We start from the raw sequence: 21282 nt of genomic DNA, 5'->3' as shown, positions 1-21282 counted from the left end.
AAATTAAATGGCTGGAATTTTCAGCGATTTCCATAGACAGTGTCTTTGAAATACCTAATTCTCGCTGTTTCACGTATAAGCGAAATAGCGCTCAGCTTTCCAGCAAAAAGCAAATAGCTATATTCTGTAGTATTTGAAGCATCGACTGGCGAACAAATGCGAGAGGAAAAGTTTCGTGAAATTTACATCTTGAATTTTGTTATTTCATTTAACGCAGAGGGATTGGCGTCCGCTACGATCGATACGTTGGCAGATTTGCCTGCGGTTTCTAGCGATTGTCGCGACGATTCTAATTGAGTTTTGCGAAAGAAATGAAATTAAACGTTGGCCGTTAATCGATGGCTGGAAAATAAAATGGATTGCCATGATTCGTCGTATCCCCCGCCTTTTGTTTCTTTCTCATCTTTCGCGTTTCACGGTCTTCACCAATTACTATATAGAGCCGTACTTTTCTGCTGGCAACTTCAGTTTACGAGATTAAACATTAGCTGGTCCCGTTTCGTTTGATAAAACTGACATCTCATATACGACCTGAGGCATTCTACGAGCTTGGCGCAGGTTTAATAGAAATGTTCGGTAAATATGGACACAGATAGCGAATGTTACTTGTATAAACATTCACTCTGATCGAGAACTAAAAAATCTGGAATTTTCTGCTCTTGTGCTGAATTACAGTGGTTCGCGAAAATATTTGAATATCCCTGCAAACTCCTTGTGGACATATTATTAAGAATATCTTGATATCCTATCGATACTGTGACAAGATTAACGTATTATTACAATTTCAAACGAGTATGACAATGTATGTAAGAGTCGCAGGACATTTACTGCGATTATTTGTATGTTTGAGACTACTACTAATATTGTATACTAATTTTTCGTTAAGCATATGTTTGCAATAAATGCCTTGCAACCTCTATATATATATCGAATTGGTTTCAAATTTTCCATAATGTATTAATAACAAGAGTTCTGTAGAAAACGTTCGAATAATGTATTCAATTACACGTAATTGATATTGCCTATTTAATATAATCGGAGAAATAGTCTCATTCATTTCATAGTCAATTCATTTTAAGAATTAGCGGGAATACGAGTACGTAATAGGAACTTTAATAATCCCAGAATCCCATAGGCAAGTAAAAAGAAATAATTTAATTGAATTTGCTTTAGTTCGACTTTATTTCTATTTCTTATTTAATGCAATTCTATTTTATTTAATTTTAATTTCCATTTTTCTTTCATTTTATTAATAATTTAATATAATCCTAGCTCAATAACATAAATCATATAAAAAAGGATATATAAATAAATCGGTACAATACGATGCAAGCTAAATTTATGTACCAAAACTTTGACAACACCTTATAGATACGATAACTAATTGGAAATTAAGTAAAAACTACTTGTAATAACCCGCATTGCTTGTCAGGTAGGAGAAGATATTCAATCAACAAATAATTTCGCTACGTTCGAAATCTTCTCGCTCCTTAATCCATTTTCTTTCTGATTACAATAAACAGCATTAATTCCGTTCTCGATTAATTAATTTTATCAGTAGTATACTTATATCATTCTATAAAACATTAAATAAGTGACATTTAAGTTAAAAAATTATTTGCATATTATTATTTATACACTTTTGTTTGCATATATAATTATAAAAATTAATGGAATAAACTAATAGGATAACATATTTCTTAAACAAATGGAAAAATGAAAAGTCGATGGATTTTCATTTAACAAGCGTGTATCATTTGTAGCATTATGACAACTTAGCGATCCATTTGCTCAGCAAGTACTATCTTCAATAACTAAATCCTTTTAAATTAGTTAAACCTTCAGTGTCCTATTTTCCTATTCACTAAACGACATTTTTAATACGAATCAATTCGTTTCGCTAAAGACACTAAAAATTGATTATTAAAATAGAACTATACATTTTATATATTTTACACTAGTTCTCGTTGTCATATGATTACAATGACCTTAATGAATAAACGATCCTAAACAGTAACAGCATAAACGAGCTTATCTCAAGTATATCAATATTATACCAATATGTATAAGTTTATATTTCCAAAATACCTGTCTTTAAAAGTAAAATAATAGCAAACAAGGCAGTAAATAAAGTAAACGATCGTATTGCTCAACAGTCTTAACAAATAAAGCAACGATGCTAAAAGTAACAAAAATTGCTCCATAGCATATGTCCTCACAATTAAATTACGAATTAAAAAGGAGAATAAGAGTAAAATTAACAAATCGAATGTAAGCAAATGAAAGAATCATTCTGTATTATGTTTCCCTCGCTAGTGGCGGGATATTCAAACTTTTAATAATGATAGCGTCTCTTCAATCAAGAAATCACACATCCAAAAACTTTTACCTCGTAATAACGGTATTATTATACCATCGAATAAGTAAAAAATTAACACTCACCAAGAAAACGGTATAAGCAACGAAGATTTACAGCTTGGCCTTCGCGAGACAATAGTGGTGGTTGGCGCCAGACAAGTGGTCGAGAAGAGTATGCCCTACTGCACAATCATAGGCGTAGATCGTGCACCCGAATTGTCCCGTCTGTCGATGGATATTACCTGCAACGACCTCCGTGATACATTTCTTGCGCTACGCGACTAGGTGCACCTGTTTGCGTGCCACTTAATATCGCGTACGCACGAAACAGCTCGAGAATTATCCACGAATTTTACGAATTCGCAGTTACTAATCGCTTACCAAACGTCGATTATGTCGTTAGCGCTTGAAAAGACATTCGAATGTAATTGTTGCAAAAGATAAAGGACCTTTGTAAAATAGACGATCCAATTCCTATCGCGTTCACAGTCGAAGCGGTACTGTGAGGCTCGTTGCGACCCGGCGTCCCTTTATACGATCGACCCCCGAGCTCAATAGCCAATCACCGTTACGCATTCTCCAACGTTCAAAATCCTTCCGTTGGATCCACGGACGGCCGATGTCAGTTATGTGAGGGGGTAAACATGGACGATCTGAATTTGATTCAATTATCCAAAGCGAGAGAAACGGTGTTTGAGTGGTGGCGCGAAAATTACCGATTTCGTTGCGCATATTGACAAAGTTATGGCGAGGGATCTGTATGGTATGTACTATATAGCTTTTCTCGCGGGCTATGTTTCTTTATATTGTATATCGAAGTACGCACCTAACGTTTCAAGAGAAGCTTTGCATGCCTTGTATAACTTGAACTGTAGTTTAGATTTACAACTTTACTTTAGTCTTTATGTTTTCTTACTTTTCAAGAGGTAATCTGCGATACTTGTAAATAGATACTACATATATATGTACGTTAACTTGTAATGTGTAATATTCCTCTTTGGTTAGGTCTATATTTTCTAATGTGACAAATATGTGTATGGTGGCCATCTTGTACAAGTAAACTGATATTTTTAGCGTAATTTTACAAATTACAAGTCATAAATTATTCCTTTTTCCAAACAAGGAAATATACGAGAAAAAATAGAACAGATTCTTACGATTATTTTTGTGAAGTTTTGTAATATACGAATTAGCATTTTTTTTTATTTTTTTTTTTTTTTATTGCATTTGAAAAAATCATGTATTTAAGTATTCACGAGAAAGGGGAGACAGAAAAGAAATGCAAAGATGGAAAGTTTCGAATATGTAAAACGTAGTGAAATCCGTAAATGATTTCATAACTGCTCTTGAACATTTCTTACAAACAAACGAGTCATCTCATACTTTCCTACAGGAGAAGTACATATTCATCAGAAAAAATTCCATTGATGTTGTCTATGAATGCTTATGCATCCAGCGAAGTCTGTGATTATTTTCTTTATCTGGAAACATACGTTATAGTTTTGAAGTTATAGTTTTACATTAAGTTTTTTTTTACATTTTACATTACAGTTGTTCACAATCGTTATAAAAAGACCGGAAATGTATTCAGGTCACGCACATGCTTTACTGCTTTATACGTACTATCGATGTTAAAAAACAACTCGTACCGAAAGGATTAATATAATTTTTATTTAAATTTTTTATTTCGTATTCATAGACGAAAACTGTGTTGTGTTGTTTGTCCGCAAATATGTAAAACGATTCCATTATATTATAAAGTTCTGAAAATCGATAGTTTTCGTTATACATTTCGTTAGTTAAAATAGTTAAATGACTTTCCAGAAACAAATCATGCTTCATGGACATTTTGAGCTTAGTTAGCGTAAAAGTTAAACCTTGTTCTGTAATTAGTTGTTACATGAAATTAAATGGATTTCAAGTAGCTGGTATGTAAATGATACTTAAACTAACATGTAATGCTTAAATCGTAAAATAGATATACATGTAAAATCAGTTAAATTTAGGGAATCAATATCGAATCAATATCAATAGGGAATATATTAAGTCAAAGATTATTTGAAAGAATTTCAATTTCACTTCAAACTTGAAAGGATATTTCAGATCAAGTAAATAACAAATTTATACCGGTATAGTGATCTCATGTTTCTTGAATTCAAACAATTTGTGTAATCGGTACGAGAATGTATGCAATATGGGATATTAAAGAGAATCGCATTAGGCATTATTGCACCATGTACGTCATAAATCGTCGATGAAAGCTCTGAAGCGGGCAAAAAAGTTTATAGCTTCGATAAATAAACTGTTCTTTGTAAATGATAGGTTAAAAAGTAGGTAATCAGCATTAATATCAATAGGATATTCCATCGAATAATTTTAAGGATCTTTGTATTATAACATATCCTTTAGATAAAAGATAATTGTTAGTTTTATAACGAAGAATCCACAAGTGTTTCTACAGTAACAAAGTAATTAACGTTTCCTTAAGGGACTAATTCTTGTTACAGATTTCTTTCACCTTCATCTTTGAAACTATTCATAAATTATATTTATATCTTTCAAAAAATCACATCCTAATCCTTAATAATGCTCACAGTTTTGTAGTATTTAATATCTTTTGATTTATTCGAGATTTCTTCAAATCTAATACAGAATTCAAAATGTTTCACGTATTTATTATAGTCTATAGATTATGCTTACAGACTTGGTTCATGTATGTACGTATGTGTATTATACATTATTGTATTTAAGAATTTATATGATCGTCCCATGAAATACCTCTAGTCTGTAGGAAACAGTCTGTTGCTACTATGGTTTAGATGAAAGAATATTATGACATGTCGTTTAACTGTATGATACCATCTATTAATGTATCAACGATGACTTTAATGACAGTCTAATAGATATTGCGCTACAACTTTGATCGACGTGACTTATTTCTATGATGCACTTCGACAAGCTGATTTCAGCCAAATCAAGTCAAACGAAGTTTCTTATGTTTAATATTCATATAAACTTACTATGCATGTACGTAGTTTGTTTCAATAGCATCTACATAGTTTAAGAAACTAGTTGATGACGTTGTTTCAATAACACAATCATAGTGGTTTTTAGAATAATCATGATTCGAACGCAGACTATTAGGGGATGATATGTTTTAAGAACAAAAATTATAGTTTTCCCTTCTAAAACATGAGATTGAGATTGAAATAATTTTGAAAGAAGAGCAAAATAATTTTAATTCTTTAACCATTTAACTCTACCTTAATAACAAAATACAAGAACGTGTTAAGTATACATTATTACTAATTTAATTATTTATATCACTAATAAACAATATTCTTAATTCGCAATTCTTATATCATTGAACTATACTATTAATGAAATGATTTTATATAACTTGCAATTCAATGGAATAAAAACATGAATGAAATATTTAAACATACCTACGTACATAGATTTCCAATAATTTTACGTAACTTTATGAATTAACACGTTACAATATATTTTGCATATATATACGGTATATATCTGTTACATTTATCAAAAATGATTCTTGTTCAATTACATCCGCCACTTATATCGCGGAAGCGTACAATTATTTCAAACAATATGAAAATAATTTATCGTGAAAAATATTTTACGTATTGTTTCTCGTTTTTATCGTAAATTAAGCACGTTCCCATTTCTTGCCATAAGAAATAATGGATAATCGATAACAACAGCGTAACGAAAGTAAAAATTATTGTTCATTCACGTTTTGAACGTAATTTTATCAGCTGTACTTTTTCAGCTACTTTGATTTTACTTAATTTCAAAGAACATATTTAAATAATAGCTGGCTTAACGTATGAAATATAACGTCGAAATATTACCGCGACTGTCTTGAACAGATTTCCGCCTGTAGATGACTTTAAACGTTTCCGTATCTCGTAATTTGCGAGAAACGAATCTCACATACATTTCTACGAGACCTTGCTCTGTCCATCTTGCAGTTCCTTCCTTGATTGACTTTCAAATTTCCCCCTGGATTCTAGGCTGTTTCTGTCATATAGAGTGAAGAGTTCGCTGGCCCTCGAAGCAAAGAGACAAGCACATAGAAAGTCTGCCTTTGGGGTTGGAAGTAAGCATAATTTACGATACGATGATCTAATCCCTTCATCACGCTTGGAATATACATGGTTGCCTGTAAAAGGACGCAGTTTTATATTCAGCAAGTTGCAAAGAAAAGATCTATGTCATTTTGTGATCTTATAGTACTCACTCGAGAGAAAAGTAAATTTTAATCAACGTTATATAATATTGATGAAATCCAATTGCTGGGTCAAGAAGAAGAGAAAAATATCCTTCGCCATTCATAACAAATATTTGACTTTCTGTTTTAATATACTGCGGGCACGAGAAAATATTTGCGCGTGTCCATATTTTCCAATGAACCGTTTTCCTATCAGCTTTTATATTTCAAATCAAATCCTTATAATCGTATGAAAGTACCATTAAATAATACCAAGTTTAATACGTGTATCATGTATTTATATTCATATTATTTAAATACCTTTCGTAGTCACTGTATAACTGCCATCTGTGGATAATACATAATTCTCTATTTATTCCTTCTGTAGCCGATATTCCACGACATGCATTATTTATTGATTTGTACGTGTGTCCACAATAGGTAGATTTCTCTCTATGTGTATTCATAAAAAAAAATTCGTTGGATTCAAATCAGATGATGGAGGAGATTATTTTATTGGACACGTTTATTCTATCTATTCTATCGAGGGTTCGATTTAAACGTTCGATTTAAATGTTAAATAAAAAGTACGGTATATCAAATAAATAGGATTAATTATTGGATCTACGCTTATCAGATATTTTATACTTCTCTCATTAAACATGTACTACAAATTTACGGAGTTTTAGATTACTTCCTTGTAACATTCTCTCTCTCTCTCTCTCTATATATATATATATACAAATATGTACATATATGTAAGATAGTAATCCGGGGATAATTCAGGGATCTATTCTGTAGTCTGAAAATCGAGTTTTTATTATGGAGTAAATAATAAAATACAAAAATAAACAACAATTAATATGCGTCTATAACAATAAATAATAATTATATAAACGGGAAATAAAAAGTCTTTAGTACAATGTTTACCTGAAAATCGAGAATCGATTTTCAACGTCCTGAGCTACCGATCTTCCTTCTTCAGTCTTTAAAATTTTAAATAACTATTCTGTAACCTTGTCTGTCTCTAATGTAACTCTCTGTCCGTCCGTTCGCGAAAAATTTGCTTCTTAAAATGGTCGTCCATAAAATAAAAGAAGGTCTGTCCGTGAAACACAGCCTGTCGTACAACCCGTAAAACAAAAAGAATCCCTATCCTACAGGAACTCTAGGGAGTTTACACCGCCCCTCGAATGGGGAGTGAAACAGATTCCCTTCAGATCCCCGATTACCGTTATCCACTTCATATATGGAGTTTGAAATCCTTCTTAGAATTATGAAAGGTCCTTTCCTAATTTCTTCCAGCTTATTTCTATTCATTTTTTTTCCGTTATGGGTGAAGACCATATCACCGATTTTAAATTCGTGTTCTCTTCATTTTTTATCGTATTTTTGTTTGTTGATTTCGAAATTTCTTGTTGAGTTTTTGAATGCTTCTTCTCTGTCTCTTTTTAGGTTTATCTTATTCACCATTATTTCCTTAGGGACGATTTCAATCATTTTTCCATTCAGTAAATGATTTGGGGCAAACCCCGTTACACTGTGTCTGGTGTTATTGTTTTCTTCTACGCTTTCTTCTGTGATTTTTGTCCAGTTTCTCTTATTTTTGTCTGAATTACATCTGATCCTGTTTACTAATGTTTGATTTACCCTTTTGTTCAGTCCATTGGAGGATGGGCAGTCTGTCGAGGTGAAAATTAATTTAATGTTCCTTTTCCTCCTATACTCTTGAATTTCTTTGGATGTCATTACTGGGTATCGGTCTGCAAGGATAATTTTTATGGAATCAGTTTCTCCTGTCGAGTCTATAAGTTTTATGATATCTTCTGTGTGTTGTGTTTTCGATGTGGACATAAAAACAGCCCTTGAAAAATGATCGATGAGTATGTGCATGTATTTCTTTGGTGAGTTGTTATTGGGTGAAATCGACCTGGGAAATTCAGTGCTTCATAAATCACACAAGGTTGTTTCTTGGGCTGTGGCTCTGGCTTTCTGTCCAATCTTGCGTTACTCCCTTGTGTTTTTTTTCCCTTCGTCTGATATTGCCCCAAGAATCCGATTAACTCATTTGTTGATTGTACTGTTTCTTTATCCATTTTATCTTGAATGTGTATGGGTAATCCAATAACAATTAGATTTATCCTTGTCTCTTCAGAAGTCTTCCTCCTTACTTCCAATATTAATCATTCCTTTTTTATGGCATATTCAGTGAATGAACCTGAAATGTATTTAAAGTTATAAGTGTATCGTACTGCAGACCAACCTTTATTGCCAGAAGCTTTTTGAACTGCCACCTTCCAATTTTCCCAGTTGTATTCTTCATCCTTCAGCAGATTTGCTTGGTACCATTCTGATGCTGTTTTTCCCAAATATTTCTTCAAATTCTTGATCCTTTTTTCATCAGTTTGGATTTCGTATTTTTCGTATTCGGTTTCATACTCATATTAGAGTATGGAAGGGATGCGTATGTGAAATATGAATATTTCATACTCCAATCTGTGGCTTTTTGCCTTCCATCAAATTGTTTTATGACAAAGTCTGTGCCTTCTCTCTCATGCATGTTTTGTTTCTGGAAGATCTTTAATAATGTTTCTGTTTGAAGATTGGGCTTTTCGATTTCGGTCTTTATTTTCCTTGTGGGGATTATCTCCGATTCTTCTAAGTAAATATCTCGAAACACGAAGTTTAAACTTGTACCGATGTATGACGCTGCCGTTGCGTCATCCATCGTGAATGCAATGTTTCTGTAATGGCTTACCTTGGTTAAGCTGTTTGCGGCTTTCTTCACTATCGATAAACTGAATAATCGCGGACGATGATCTCTTGCTTGATATTCTGGAGGAAAAACATCACATACTTCATCTTCTGGTTTTCTTATGGATTCTTATGCATTCTATTTTCTCCCCCTTGCGTTCTCGTTCATGGCGATACGTAGCTTCACTTCTAACGGCATGGCGTAGTGAAAATCGATTTGTAAGATCGTAATTTGGTGATAATTCAGGGATCGATTCTGTAGTATGAAAATCGAGTTTTTATTATGAAGTAAATAATAAAATACAAAAATAAACGACAATTAATATGCGTTTATAACAATAAATAACAATAATTATATAAACGGGAAATAACAAGTCTTTAGTACAATGTTTACCTGAAAATTGAGAATCGATTTTCAACGTCCTGAGCTACCGATCTTTCTTCTTCAGTCTTTAAAATCTTAAATAACTATTCCGTAACCTTGTTTGTCTCTGATGTAACTCTCTGTCCGTCCGTTCGGGAAAAACGTGCTTCTTAAAATGGTCGTCCGTAAAACAAGGGAAGATCGGTCTGTCCGTGAAACACAGCCTGTCGTGCTACCCGCGAAACAAAAAGAATCCCTATCCTACATGAAATCTAGGGAGCTTGCATATATATATGTATCCTTTTAAAATTCTAACAAATTATACAGATTCATAAAAATATAGTTAAAGACTTTGTAATATTGTGGTTTTTAAATACACATATATAATTTTTAAATAAATGTTAAATTTCTTCCGACTATTCGTATCACATTACGATTATGCTCTTTTAGTTCTATAGCTTACGAAGTTAGTTTAGAAGTCGAGGCTTACCTCACAGGCTTACACAAAAGTATTGGTTGAAGTTTTCCTATCAAAAAAAAAAAAAAGTAAAAAAAAAGGAAAAAGTTGTAATCGCTTTAATCCGCAGGTTGTAGTTAACACGTTTGTGTTTCGATTTAAAAGTTAATTCAATTAATCCATAATATCGAAATGTTGCTAACTGTTATTTTATATTTTTTTTATATTATTTGATATTTAATCGTTTGATGAATACCATAGATATCTGATATTTAATCATTTAGATGAATTTCATAGATATGTAATATTTCATCGTTAGATGCGTTCCATCAAAGTTTAATATTCATCTGCCCACGTTCTCTAAGGGAAGATTTGATATAAAATAATTTTCATAACGTTTTAAGACATTTATAAAATGATTACGTAACACTTTATGTTAATTTGGAAATTTAAATAAATTAGAGAATTATCAATACCATTCGTTGTTATAACGATGCTTAATAACTCGGAATACAAACAGCTTTCAAGTAATCGGATAAAATTTATTATGCTGCCAAAATAAAAGTATGATTTATACAAGGTAAAATCTCCTTTGTAAGTAGTGTGATGCTTGCAATGTCAGGCACACGAAGTATACGCGCATATTATATCACGTAATTTCAGCTTTATTCCATCTCTTAATCGCTTGGTTTGAAGAAGCCGTAAGTAAGAAGCGAAGCCATAGCGTAAAATAGTTTTATTAAACTTGTAAACAGATATAAGAAATATAGTCGTAGTATCCAACTGCAAGTTCAAATGAGAAAAATAACGTTCGGGAAAATTTGTGACATGGTGAGAAATTTTATACTCATATCCTAAATTGATAACATATATATTATTTGTAGAAAATTATATTTATTTGTATATATGTAAACATAATATCTATTAATGAAAAAGTTAATTAAGAAATATCCTATTATTATTACTATTCGTATCTATTATTTTTCATTTAATAAAAAACTAGTGTACACCAACTCATGTTCATTCTACTGATCTTATTTTTACGGTTCGAAATATATATATCGAATTTCGATTTTCCATCGTGTTTCGCTTATGATTCATAAATATTAATTAGCATGCGATTAATTGGTGTTATAATTCAGAATGTTCGATATTCATTTACATTTATATTACTTTCACGTTATAGTTCAATATTTAACGTTGGTTAAATATTTTATTATTTGAAAGACTTGTGTCTATACTTCATATGCGACAAAAATTGAGAATTATTCACGTTTTTTAATTTAACGATCCTACTTTTATTTCAATTATATCTCGATTCTTAAACTTTCATTTATTCGCGTCAAAATTAAATCCTAAGCTTCAATCCTACGCTTCCCTATGTAAAAACCTTTTAATCCTTATTTTTCGAATAGTTTGCGAGAATTGATCTTCGCGCAAGAATTAACGCCACTCAAGTACTAATTGATTCCATCTCCAGAGCGCTTAAGTGACATTCGATTGTCGCTTGAGTAGTTCTTATCCTCGCTGTAAAATACGACAGAATTTCGATTCCTCGATCATTAATTACATTATGAGGCTACTTTCTCACGCTTTTCTATTCCACGCCGTGATTCCGCTCGCCTAACTACTCTTTCGTTATAGCGCCGATCAGACTTTCAACAAGGTCACGATTAATCTCGATAATGAAATTTCCATCACTATCGCAATAAAAAAGATTATTCTACGTTAAGCTATATCTTCTTTTTTTAATTGACAGAATGCATCGATACGTTGATCGCCACGTGAATTTTATAGATTTTGGCCAATAGATCGAATAGAAACACAGAGTGTGATTCTACGTGAAAAATAAGAAAGATAGGAAAAACACCTGGTATGATTTATTACAATTAATTTTTTTTCATCCGAGGATCGAAATTGAGGATTTAACCGGTGTACTGAAATTTTTACAAATTTTATTCCACATTTTCCACTCGGTTTTTCACGTAGAATCAGTAATTGCTCGCTTCTGCCGCAATATTTTTCAGCCCATTTACATTATTAAAAGAAACGTTTTACTTGTCCAAGGTATTGTATTACATTCGCGCACTCTTCTCCGACAACGTTACCTAATTCCTTCATATCGTCGGAAATTCCTTGGCCCATTTTTCGCGTTTCATTCGTTGGAAACTTGCGTTAATTTGTTCGCCAACTGGAAGTTACATAAGTCCGTCGATTTTTATTTCCACGAACTGTTAGAATAGGATAAAATTTTGTTGCCATAAATTGTATTTAACGCGGAGTTATCAACCACGAGCTATTGTATAAAGCTTATTACTTATTGTATAGAACTTTTACTATATCGTAGATCAATAACGTACTAAGATTATGAAAATTTATGATTTATTTATGACTTATTTATGACTTATTATTTATTATTATAATATTAAGACTTATGTACGCGACTCGAATATTTATGTATTCTCCTTCAATATCCTTAATCCCTTCGATATGACGTATAAAATTTACAAATTGCCATTTTAACACAATTCAAATATAGTTCGCGTGGACTACACGCGAACGATGTGGTTTCGAATTTATTAACTAAGCGTTATACGTTCCTCAATGTGGACATTACTTATGTACATGGAATGTACGATTATAGTTAGAAACGTGGCTGAAAATACAGATTTGTTAATGGTATAAGTTACAGTTGCACAATGATGAGTCATAGCAGAAGAGATTACCATAACTTCGAATATAACTTTTATCGTTACAATTCTATGTTAACGTTGTATTTGCATCTGACAGTTTGTTGAATTGCGTAATATCACGAAGATGGCGAACTAAGTTTAACTTGGTTTAAGAATATAAGTTTAACGATAAGTGAAATCTACCAGTTTCTTCTCTTTTTTCTTCTTTTTTTCTTTTTATTTTGCTTATTTCCTTATTTCGTGAGTTTCGTATAATTCTCATCTATCCAGGAATAATTTAAATGTAGAAAACAATTCAACGAAATGAGAAATATACGTTTGTTTCATGTGCGATTAAAAAATTGCATCCGACGAATTTAATATATCAATTAATAAGTATTATATTTGTTTGGAATGTTATTTCTGCAAAATTGTTTAGAATTGTTCTTTGGATATTTAATAATACGTATCTTGTAAGTTAACGAAGATACTCGCGATTTGTTGTTGTTTTTTTTTTTTTTTTTTTTTTATTCATTAATGTAACTATTACATACTGCTGTGTCCGCTAAAATAAGTTCAGATATTATGGAGGTTTCAAATACGTAACGACAAGAAGATATTGTGCCTGGAAAATAGTAGTAAATGTTGAATATGTCGATGTTAAAACGTCTTTAATATATTCGGTATAAATATATCGAATTTAATTTATTTTCAAATTACATTATTATTTAATGCTCGCGATTAACAACCATTTCCAATTACATATTTAATGATGCATCTATTATCAGAACTTATTAAAACATCGCATCTCATCGAAGATCACGTTATTCTGTGATTGTTTCGTACTCGCTACGTTTTATGTACGTACACGTAATGAGAATTAAAATTTATCGAAGGAGGAGCTGCGGTCTGCGAATAATTTTTTAACAAAAGCGAAAAAAAGAATCGTGTTAAATCTAACTAAGTATCTCTGTCTGTTGTTACAAATATTACGTTAAAATTGTGTACGAGACGAATAAATCGTAGAGAAATAGGGAATCGAAGAGGCAATTATGGCATAGAAATTAACAGGAAAAAATAATCTTATCTGTTAATTTTTATAGGATAGTTTGCTTTTTAATTTTTATCTATAGGCATAAGAGTAACCATTAGAAATACTTATAGAAATTTAATGGAATTTTCTGTTAAAATTACATCTACCTTGATTGAAGGAAATTTTAATTAATTTCATTCTTAAAACTCAACGAATCAAAGTAAATGCTTAACATTCGTCATACATTAATTGAATTCGCTAAAATTGATGTACCAAATACATTTCACCATGATGAAAATGTTTTAACGTTTGCATCGATATAATAGCGTTTGTACTGGTGTATTTATCGATGATATGTTTACTTGAAATACGTGAAAACAAAGTATAGCTACAAAAGGCTGTTTAAAAACAGAATGTAAATTATTGAACGTACTTTCGTACTGTGACGATAAATCGTGGGGATTGTTAATGAATTATTATGCACTCGGTAATAAAATACGCTTGCAAAATACAACATCTTTTTGCATGGAAGCTTTGATATTAATATTAAATATGCAAACAGGATATACAGCGTGATGAAGCGTAGTTTGCTTATTACTTTATAGAATGTTATAAACGTTAACTTCATATAGTTTAAGAAAATTATCACGGGATACACGTCACGTTGCACATGGAACATTTGCGGTGACATTTCAAAGGCTGATTAACAGAATGTTATTATTGTGCCGTAGAGAAATACGATTAGTGCGCGGAATTTACTCGAAACTATAGTAGAAAAATGGTAATACGGCGTTTATTTAATTAGAATTTCATTTTACGTTTTAATCATTCTTAAGCAACCTTTCTCTTCTATATTTGTAAAAGAGGAAACGAACACCTCGCTTTTTTTCTTCTGGTAACTTCAATCTTGTAATTTTGCTAATAACTTAACGTTATAATAACTAAGATTAATATATTGTATAATAAAAATCCGTAATTCTTTCGAAGATTGACGTTATGTAAGGGTAAAGCTGTAAGTAAACGTTGGTTTATAGATATGAACGTTAACGGTATAGCAAACGTTTATTAAAGTAATAACGCAAATAATAAATGAAACGTTTCCTTAAAAATGAAAGCATGCGTTGATCGAATGCAGTTGATTGTTACGTTTGACAGCCTATAAAATTTTTCTGAGAGTCGTGTTAAATAATGAACGTAAAAAATATTACTTTTTGCATGATTTATCATTAAACATGTTTGTTTAATAGAGCGAGTAAAACAGTCCCGGAAGGATTTGAGTTCTCATCGACCCTTTTTTCCCAGAAATTACGCTCTAGGTGCAACAATTTCAACAATTTTCAGCAGTTGCCAAAATTATTTTAATACAACTTTCAGCTGAAAAATTGTAAGAAATTGTTAGAATTTAATATTAGGAAAAAACGTAATATCGATGTTAAAAGAATTTATAAAGCGACACAGAAAGGACTTATTAATTTCTCGAAGGCAATTGAAAAGAAAAGCATGTTTCTGTTTTTGGGAAGCTTTTAAAGTCAGGTGTTCCATATTAAGTGCAATTAACTTGCAAATATTTATATTTGCGCAGTTCCTTCATTTTGAAATATTCGCAAAATTTGCTGCATATTTCGTGTTCGTTCCATCTTCCGAAATGAAAATAAAAATTTTTATTCAATGTCTGAATATATTTCATTATATTCCATCTTTCTCATGATTGAAAGTTTCTTCTTCTTTTTAATAATTATATCGTAGCAAATACACAAAGATATTCATATTCATACACAAAGATATAGATATTCATACACACAAATCATAAGATATTCATACACAAACATATTCAAGATATATATAGATAAGATTTATTTCATCCTCTACGTTTCCTAAACGTTTCATGGACTTTTGCATTTTTAAAATTCCCACAAATGCACGAACATCCGCGATCTAATAATCTAACGATGAGTCCGCTATTTCGGAAGATATTTCTATATTTTGGGTAAATCGTTGCTTTGTAATATTTGACATAAGAGAAGCTCGTTAACGAACGCGTAATGTCAGATATCCACGTTTACCGCGACTCTTTCAGGAGAAGAACTTTGCAGCTAGGAGAGTTTTAAGGAACTTTTAATTTAGAAAAATTTTAAAGAACGACCGTAACATGTATATTCCGACGCAAATGTCGTTCCTGATAGGAGAATCACACAGTCGAGTTCAGCAATCGAATCGATGTTCAACAGATGCGAGGGCAGAAGCAGACGAAGAATAAAGAGAGAATAAACACGCACTCGTTAAATCAGCGCAACGAGTAAAGTAGATCTAGCCATTATTCCGTTCTGAAAAGGAAGACGAATGGAAGAGGAAAGGAAGGTTCAAAAGAGCATCGTTCGCTTTGATTATTGACACACGCTCACGCTAATAACGGTCATTGAAAGGCGAACGGAGAATGAGAATTATTGAAACTTGGAAATATCGAAAGCTTGAAGCTTCGCTAATTAAGAGAAGTCAACTGTCATAAACATCGATGAAGATCCTATCGACGGAAAGTTAGGAAATTTAATCTTTTCCCTTTACGTTTGACTCGAACGCGAACAGTTTGATCTGTTTCTCGTTTGAGGAACGACCTAACGAGTATACAGAGTCTTTCGCGTACATTACTCGTCGGAAGTTTCGAGTCATTGCGCGTTTCATCAAATTTTGCAGAATTTAAAGAATCGAAGACTTCGCTTTGATAAATTTTTAATTAAAGAAACGTATAGTCGAGTGCAGGCGATTATTGCTGATAACTGCAACATTTATTTTAGTAACGAAATTGACAGGAGATTTGGCATAATCATGTAGATAATACAGGAAAAGTATTTTAAGCTTTCCATATACGAGGGAGAAAAAGTTTAATTATTTATATCGTAAAGTGGCGTCAGGGAAAACCCGTGTCTTATTTCGTGAATCTGAGTCTTCTATCGGGTAAACATTCCTCTTTAATAAAATCTATAACGTGTTAGAACGATACAACAATTTTAGTTATTCCGTAGAGTATTACGACAACAGTCTTAGACCATTTGCATGATGATCAGGATCTCATGGTCAAGCAGAGAAGTAAGTGTCACAGTGTAAAAGAAAAATAGTATCGGTGCATGACGTAGGGATGATGTACGGTGGTAAAGCGAAAGCTGAAGGACATTCGAATAAAAAGAAATAATAAAAAGAAAATAGTTATCGGTTATACAATGTGAACAAAATAACGTACGTGTTTAGAGCAACGACGTTGCCTACTACAGTTGTACGGTAACGAGCCTTTAGAATTTAAAGCCTGGATATTACTCTCGCGATGCTCGTCGATTATACGATGGACATTTTTCTAATAGTTTACAGTAAAAATATTCCTACGTCCAATAGATTGAATTTCAAGTTGAAAAATAATATTAGAAAAGACTGAAAACTTCACGATTCCTAGGATTACGTGTAACATTGCGTCTGCGGAGCCAGAAAATTGATCCACCGATTGGTCTCAAAGGAAAGTTATTTATAAGTCAAAGAGTATCGTATTGCATCGTTCTTTCTTTATTCGAAGCACTCGGGAACGTTCGCTATAAACATTTCCATTGTATCGCGATCAACGAAGAATGATTCGTTTCGTAACTATAATCGCATTTTCATCCATAATGGACAAGACGAAACAAAGCGAAAGGAAAGTTGTACGTTCTCAATTACTCCTATACGGAACAAAGATCAGAAGTTATAAGTTATAGTCATAAGGGGCGACTTAATTGAAAATTACTTGACATCACGCGTTGCTCGAGAGCGAAGTTACGCGGATGTTTATATCGTCTGGGAGTCCCAGAGCAGCAGTTAAGGGTTAATATCGAGAGCGCAGCGATGGTAAACGTTATAATAATACAAAGTTCCGATATTCTCTAACTCTAACCATTCTACAAATTTCATCTTTAAACGGTATCGTGATCTGGTCCTGGTTTAACCAATTGGCTGTTTTCCACGAGTATACTCGTCACGAAGAGATGGCAGTATTTTACGTTACGACGAGCCCCGTCAGTACTAAATTGAAAAATAAAACAGTCGTTTCGTAACAACTTAATTCTATATTATAACAGCCACCCGTACTCCGTGTTCGACGAGTATACTCGCCATCGCTTACTGTTCGCGACACACTTTTAGGTACACGCTTTTCAAAGAGGTCGCAACCGCTAACTACTAAACTTTTTTATTCTGACATTGAAATTTAACAAGAATAAATCAATATTAGCGGCAATTTCAGTTCTATCCTTGGCACGTAAATACAATATAATTTACCTTTAACGAAAATGAATGCAATTATTCGTAATTATTCGCGATACTATTTACTTATATATTTTCCTATGTTGTCTTACGTATCTGTTATTTGTAATAGATGAGATCGAACGAGAAATATTAGAGGATCAGCAGCAGGGTTAATTTATCAGTGTAAAAATATGCGCAAACTTCCACGATCCAGTTATAACACGCGATATAATTCGCTATTTGCTTAGCTCGCTTCGCCAACTGCCAACCTCGCTATCTTTGTCCATGAGGATCTATTAAGATTATCATTTTAATTACACGTTGGTCGATCGAACGGCCAACGAGAAACGCGGCCGACAATTTTGATTAAATAGCCGCTAGCGTTACCGAGAACACGGCTCGTGTAAAACAATTTCGTCAGACAATTTTGGTTATCGGATTTGTTCGGCGAGACGCGCAAACAAACCGGCTTTCACCTCGTCAAAGGCTACGTTTCACGCGAAACTCGCGCCAGTTACAGCGTTAACTTCCTTTGTAGTATTCATGGTGAAATCGCCAATTCATTTCCACCGTCTAACGAGAAAGACGAAACGGACGTATTCTCGGTGAACGCTTCCCTTTCGCGTCTCTCCCGTTCTTCGCATCGCTCTGCTTCAACGCAGTACAACCAGCCAGCTCTCTCGTTCGACAGCTGACAAATTGCCTGCGTAACTTGTTTGCCGCGACCGCGAGAACTATGTTTTAAGTCGAATGATCGTCAGATGTTACGAACAATTGGAAATTATCTTCATTTCCCATATCGCTGGCCGATGCTCACGATCTGTTCAGTTTGGAAAACATGGAACAGCTCGCTGGACGATTAGTTTGAATTTTACGGAATCGCGTTTGAGGTGGAATATGCCGAGATCGTTGATGTTCGACTGCTCCCACGAATACTCTGGTGTCTGTACGTTTTATCAGTCGAACCTAACATTTCTCAGTGACGGATAAGTTTCTTTTTAAAAAATCTACACATTCTTTTCTCTGTTCGATAGAATAGAATTCCGATAAATAAGAATTTGGTATGAAACTAACAACGTTCCAGTCGTACAGAAAGAAAATAGAATTTAATTAAAAAGGTGGGAGGTGGTGTAAGAATCGGCGATAGAATTCATCAAGAGTACGTGACGTTGGAAAAGCTACAGTCACAGATGTTAGAAAATGGAAACGTGATATTGAGAATTATGTAAAGCACGTGGATTGCTCGAATGATGGGGTAACTGTGGGGAAACCTTAAATACACTGATGTAATGGGATGGTTTCGTTGTGATAAAGACGATAATAACGACGATTTTATACAAATGGAAACAGCCAGCTAAAACGATAATGGAGAGGCACTTTCCCATGCCGAAGCACCCACGCCACTCGAAAAAGGGGCTTCGATCGTACAAAATTCACCGCGCAAAAGCTCCCAGGTACAGAGAAAATGTAATTTTACGCAGTTATTTCTACCGAAAGAATCGTGTGACGTGGTGCTTAAAAAGATATGGAATGTATAAATATTCAAAAAATCAATTTTATAAAATTAAATCTATCGATCCATTAATAGGATTAAAAGAAAGGAATACATCCGAAATGTACACAAAATTGAAGGAAAGGAAGATTTGTATAAAAATTGTAATAATACGATGCAGCAATTTCACGATACCATTTAATTAAAGTGGGTGTATATTTTTTTGAGAGCATTCTCTGTACATCAGAAATATATTACGAAATAGAAATATGTTATTACTGGTTTTCCGATGAGAATCCGAAGTGTATCAAACATTTAATCGGCGTAGATATTTATCGACGCAACAGTTGCAATTTCACAGATACAAATATCTTGCGAGTTCTCTCATCGTCGTAATTTGTATCTCCTTTATATACATCGTCTGTCTGAATATTCTTTCTAATATTCTAATTGGACTGTAGATTTTGATGCAAATTCATATTTTTGAGAATATGATTGAAAAAAAAAAGAGAAGTAAAGAGTATTTTGTATATTTTATATTTTCTTTCGTATCACGTGCATTTTGTACAATTTTATTGAAATTGGATTACAAGAGCCAAGCAAATCGAACATCAAACGGACTACGCGCCGTGTGTTACTTTATAGGAAAATCACGACAATGTCTGTAACATTCGTAGTATTTTACGATCCTATCTACGATAGCAATTAAAAGTTCATCAAACAGATGATTACATCACGTACAAGCCATTTGAAAGTCAAATTGTTCCATTTTCCGAAAATTTATTCTTTCTAACTTTTTAAGGGTATTGTACATCGTGGCTTATTAACATACTAAATAATAATTGACTGTTCGAATAGTTTGATGATTTTTGGAAAGTACGTGTCCCTGGTAAATATAACTTCTATGCACACTTCCAAATCCGTTTGAAATTTCACCGATACGATCAAGTTAGGCGTGTCTCGCTACAGTGCTGCAATGATCATTTCGAAATGCTTCGTATATCATATACGCAAAAAGTTTCCAGCAACGTTGAAACAGCTTCGCGAGCCACGTGTAATTTATTTATAAAAGATTTTTGCAACTGTCGAGACATCTTGGTATCTGTTAATAATCGTTGAGATATCATTGCAATCAAGTAATTGCACTGTATCATACGCGATAACGAAGTTACTCGATTATTCGAATGGTATGTACTGGGATTAGTTTCGATGGATGTTTGAATGATGACGGAATATTTGGCCAGCATAAGGACTGATCCCTTCCATATCGATCGCGTTTATCGATATTTGATAAAGAGGTCGTTTGCAAATTACATTTACCGTCTACTGTTGCTCACGAAATTATTCCAACTCTGATACGTGCTTCTTTATAAATATATCGCGTGTGTACGTGTATGTTACATATTATATTACATATCGCATATTACATATTATATTGTATTTTAAGTAACAAGATATTTAGTGCGAGTGTATATTTCGCAGAGATTCCAAAAGTGATTAAACAGTCAATTATCCATCACATCGATGCATCTCAATGTTCAATGGGACAGTATTTCGCGTCTATAACATGTTGAAGATAGCTCTTTATGGTGTATCTCGTGGAGGAAATTAATTTCACGAAATTAATTAAACAGTCAATTATCTGTTGTACCGAT

General features: G+C 32.9%; 3 long non-coding RNA genes across 4 annotated transcripts; all 3 read right to left on the bottom strand.

The window, feature by feature from the left end:
* Positions 1-4007: 4007 nt before the first annotated feature.
* On the bottom strand, positions 4008-6651 carry LOC126927015 (uncharacterized). The gene is made up of 3 exons (XR_007715082.1): positions 6623-6651; positions 6234-6544; positions 4008-4121 (listed from the first exon to the last, which is right to left on the bottom strand). It is a non-coding gene; the product is annotated as an uncharacterized LOC126927015 (long non-coding RNA).
* Positions 6652-6724: 73 nt separating this feature from the next.
* On the bottom strand, positions 6725-7692 carry LOC126926998 (uncharacterized). 2 transcript variants are annotated; one of them, XR_007715059.1, is made up of 3 exons: positions 7523-7692; positions 6914-7045; positions 6725-6831 (listed from the first exon to the last, which is right to left on the bottom strand). It is a non-coding gene; the product is annotated as an uncharacterized LOC126926998 (long non-coding RNA). The 2 variants fall into 2 exon arrangements; XR_007715060.1 differs by lacking the exon at positions 7523-7692 and adding an exon at positions 7345-7454.
* Positions 7693-8026: 334 nt separating this feature from the next.
* Positions 8027-8617, bottom strand: LOC126927019 (uncharacterized). Its single transcript, XR_007715086.1, has 2 exons — positions 8523-8617; positions 8027-8355 (listed from the first exon to the last, which is right to left on the bottom strand). It is a non-coding gene; the product is annotated as an uncharacterized LOC126927019 (long non-coding RNA).
* Positions 8618-21282: the final 12665 nt, after the last annotated feature.

Source organism: Bombus affinis, unplaced genomic scaffold, assembly GCF_024516045.1.
Source record: "Bombus affinis isolate iyBomAffi1 unplaced genomic scaffold, iyBomAffi1.2 ctg00000068.1, whole genome shotgun sequence".
Lineage (NCBI taxonomy): Eukaryota > Metazoa > Arthropoda > Insecta > Hymenoptera > Apidae > Bombus > Bombus affinis.
The sequence above is the reverse complement of the archived record's forward strand: the minus strand, read 5'-3'. Positions and strand labels throughout refer to the sequence as shown.